Consider the following 5000-nt stretch of genomic DNA (forward strand, 5'->3'; position numbering starts at 1 on the left):
TCGGGCTGCGTCAAAATTTTGCTCACACACACTACCTCACCCCCCATCCCCCCGTCCATTCCACCTCATGCATCACAACATCTTCCATATACAACCATTCTCCATTCACCCCTGTCTTTTGTCCTCTCCCGTCCTTCCTCAACAGACATTCCCCTCTTCCCCAAAGCCCCCTTCACCCCATCCATCCACCTCATCCTAGGACGTCCCCTCATGTTCACTCCCTCCACATCTGCCTTCCATACCTCCTTTACTAGTCTTTCTTCACTCATTCTTTCCATGTGCCCAAACCATCCTAATACTCTTTCATCAACCCTATCTCCCAACTCCCTTTCCACCCCCATTCTCCTCCTCATCTCCTCATTTCTCACTCTATCTAGCCTAGTAACCCCCATCATACTTCTCAGACACTTCATCTCAAACACATTCAAGCTCCTTCTCTCTTCCTCTCTTATGTTCCATGTTTCTGCTCCATACAGTGCTGTTGGCACAATCACTCCTTCATACAGTCTCCTCTTAGCATCCATTCCTTACATTTACAGATGACATTAATCTTATTTTATAAAGAGCAGAATATTTGCAATATGTGATAAGAGATCTGAACAAGGAAAGTCTAAAAGTAGGTTTAAAAGGAATAAGAGTAAAACCAAAGTAATTTCAACACGAAAGTTCAAAGTAAAGAGATTATAATAGATGGTGAGAGTCCAGTTGGATCGTCGTTTCCTTACCTCGTGTGCTTACGTGCAGTGTGCCATCAATTGTGAGTATGCACTGTCCAAGCAGATCCAAGTCTTGGACATTAAACAACATGAAGAAAATGAAGATCTATACCTACAACGTACGAACTCTCTCAGAAAACCAGAGTCTGGAAAGTTTAATGGAAGAACTAGACAACATCATGTGGGACATCGTAGGACTAAGCGAAATCCGAAGAACGTAAGAAAAGCTGATACAATTATAAGATGGTCACCACCTGTTTTACTATAGAGGTAAGGACAAAGAAAGATTTAGTGGTGTAGGATTCTTGATAAACCGAGAGGTTGCTGGTAACTTAGTCAAGTTCAGTAGTTTATGAGACAGGGTAGCTTGGATTGTGATTAGGCTAAGAATGGTTCCGGTTTAGGCACCAGCTTCACAGAGTTCAGACGATGGAATAGAATCCTTCTATGATGATTTAAGTCAGGTAATGGATCAAGAAAAAAGTAAGTACACGATGGTAATAGGCGATTTTAATGCTAAAGTGGGGAAGAAGATAGGAGATAAGTCCTCCATTGCAAAATTTAGATTAGGTGAAAGGAATGACAGAGGCGAGATGTTAGTAAATTTTGCAGAGAACTACAACATTAGGATAATAAACTCTTTCTTCCAAAAGCGTGTAGGTCGTGAATGGACCAGGAAAAGTCGAAATGTAACAACAAAGAACGTAATGGACTTCATATTAGGAGATGAGAGCAAGAGCGTTAGCAACGTTACTGTGATAAATAAAGTGAACATGGGTAGTGACCATAGAATGGTAGGTTGCACTGCTAAATTCAATTTCAGAGCCAAGAGATATAAATTATAAAAAAAAATAATAATAAGCCTTGCAAAGGTTAAGGATAATAAGAAGGAATTTCATTTAGAAATTAAAAATAGATTCGAATCTCTAAGAAGTAGCAAGGACCGCGTCGAAGATATGAATTTGAATTTACTGAATATCATTAGGGAATCGGCAGAGAAAGTAGAAAGTACAAAAATTATTAAAGAAAACAAATACTCCAAAGCTACAAATGACCTAATTAAAAGAAGAAGGACTATGCAGATTAAAAGCAGGAAAGACGAAATAGAAAGAGTAGAACTAAACAGGCTTATCAATAAAAGGCAGATATCTGAGAAAAGAAAGAGAAAAATGGATGAAATAGAGGAATCTATTCGAAAAGGTAAAAGTATTAAAGGAACCGGGTGCAGAAATGCTTTAGGAAAACAGCAAATGATTTGTTTGAAAGATAGAAACAGATAAATCATTATATATAGAAACAGAATGGTAAAACAAGTAGAACATGTTTACCAAGAGCTTTACTCGTCGAAGACCGTAGTTGAGTCAGTAAATTCATGTGTAGACGATAATAGTGTACCAGAGATCACAAGGCAAAAAGTAGAATTTGCTCTAGAAATATGAAATGAGGAAAAGCACCTGGGGAAGATGGTATATCGATAGATCTGTTGAAAGAGGCAGGGAAAGAAGTTCATATTAGGCTAGCTCAGTTGTACACCCAGTGCTTACGTCAAGAAAGCGTTCCTGAATCATGGTGAAATGCTATAATTATTTTGCTTCATAAAGAAATAGACCAGAAGGACCATAGCAAATGTATATAAAGTATTCTCCAAGATCCTTACAAATAGACTAAGTCAATATTTAGATGGAAAACAACCGAGAGAACAGGCAGGCTTTAGGATCGAATACTCGACCTTAGACCGTTTCCAGGCGATGAACCAAATAATCGAAAAAACGACAGAATACAATAAACTTCTCTGTTTAGCTTTTGTAGGTTACGAGAAAGCCTTTGACTCGGTAGAAGAAATAGCAGTATTAAACTCGTTACACAAGCGGGGTACAAACGAACAGATCGTAAGGGTTTTAAAAAAGGTTTATGCGAAAGGTATCGACTACATAACAATACAGAAAAAATCAAATTCGAGAAAGGAGTACGGCAACGCAATACCATTTCACCCAAACTATTTATAGCTTGTCTTACAGAGATTTTCAGAAGGTTGAGTTGGGAAGAGAAAGGTTTGAATAGTAATGGCGAATATTTGCACCACCTAAGATTTGCGGATGACATTATCATTAGCAGACGACAAACTGTTATTTCAAGAACTGTCTAGTTTCTACAACCGGGATTTATTGATAATGGGTGATTTCAATTTTACTGACATTGATTGGACGACCCTTGAACATGGCCATATAGGTAGTCGCTTGATTGATTTTCTTGGTGACAATTACTTAATTCAGCATGTAAAAGAGCCCACAAGATATGGAAACTTATGGATCTATTGATCACTAGCCGCAAAAGCAAGGTAACTGATATATAAGTTGGTGAAACTGTTGCAAATAGTGATCGCAACTTAGATTCAAACTACTAATTTTTTTTTAGAATAGATACTTGTGTTTCTAAAATACCCGATTTCAGTAAAGCTCAGTTCATAGGACTACGTCAGGAGCTTCAGCTTACAGATTGGGAGGCAAAATTAAGCGAAAGACCTGTAGATCAGATGTGGGAAATATTTCAAAATACGCTCACTAAGATGATTCATACTTACATTCCTTTTAAGGACAGACGTCCCCCAAATCAGGCTCGCCCAAAGTGGCTCGACAAAGAAACTGAAAAAAGTATTGCTAAAAAGAGACAGGCTTATACGAAATATAATTGTTTGGATGCATCTAATGACTATGAAAGTTATGTATCAATACAGGGAGATTTAAAAAAGACAATAAAAAAGAAAAGAAAACAACAATACAAAATTAATATCGCTGATAAATCCAAAGAGAATACCAAAGAATTCTATAGTTACATTAGAGATAAAAAGGTTGTTAGGAATCACATTGGTCCACTATTATCTGCTGACAGTCAATTTGAATATTCAAATGAAGGAATGTGTTATATTTTAAACAATTATTTTAGCTCGGTATTCGTAAACGAAACACCTCAAAGTGAACTCTAATCTAAAACCTGTGAAAAGTCTAGGGTAAACTTACTCACAACGGTAAATATAACAAAAGAAAAAATTAAAAGTGTATAGACAAACTCAAAGTTAATAAAACACCAGGGCCTGACGGTTTGCATCCAAGAATCTTAAAGGAAATTAAAAATGAGATTGTTGTTCCATGAGAAATTATTTTCAAGAAATCCATCATATCCGGAGATGTCCCAAGAGAATGGATGCTAGATAACGTTACTCCCATATTCAAAAAAGATGACAAAAAGAAACCAAATAACTATAGGCCTATAAGTCTGACTTCAATCGTAGAAAAAATAATTGAAACTATCATCAGAAATGCTATCGAACATCATTTAGAAAGTAACCGTTTGATAAATGATAGCCAGCATGGTTTCAGACGGAAACGTTCTTGCGTGACTAACTTACTCAAACTCTACAACACAGTTATCTCGAATTATGACAAAAGAAACAATATAGATTTAATATATCTAGACTTTGCAAAAGCTTTTGATACCGTCCCACACGAAAGACTACTTACTAAATTAGCTTCACACGGAATAAGTGGTAGCCTATTAAGTTGGACTAGTAATTGATTGAATGATCGAAAACAGAGTTGTTTTAAATGGAAAAAAACTTCTAGATGGAAAAATGTTACAAGTGGAGTTCCTCAGGGTTCCGTTCTTAGGCCACTTCTATTCATAGTATATATAAATGATATAGACCATGGACTAAAATCTACTGTTTCCAAATTTGCTGATGATACAAAACTGTGCGGAATGGCAAATGATCACTTAAACCAATTAGATATTCAAGAAGATTTAGATAAATTACAGCAATGGTCTGAAAAGTGGCTAATGAAATTTAACACAAGTAAATGCAAGGTAATGCACATATGTAAAAATAACAGTAAGTACGATTACAAGTTATTTGGAAATTCGTTAACAAAAGTGAATAGTGAAAAAGATCTCGGCGTAATTATCAGTAACGATCTCAAATCATCCAAGCAGTGTATTTCAGCCTCTGAGAAAGCAAATAAGATTCTAGGACTGATTGCGCGATCTTTTGACATCAAAAGTCCATCACTCATTAACAAGCTATATAAATCGTTAGTTCGTCCACATTTGTAATATCCTATTTCCGTGTGGTCACCGAATTTCATTAAAAACATTGACAGACTGGAAAAAGTACAACGGCGAGCCACAAAACTGATTCCAAATATAAAAAATAAATCATACGAAAATCGAATAAAATATATGAGTCTGTTTTCCCTAAAAAAAAAAAAAAAAAAAAAAAAAAAAAAAACG

This window comes from Oratosquilla oratoria, chromosome 34 (genome assembly GCF_046742065.1).
Source record: "Oratosquilla oratoria isolate Oo_2021 chromosome 34, ASM4674206v1, whole genome shotgun sequence".
In the NCBI taxonomy this organism is placed as follows: domain Eukaryota; kingdom Metazoa; phylum Arthropoda; class Malacostraca; order Stomatopoda; family Squillidae; genus Oratosquilla; species Oratosquilla oratoria.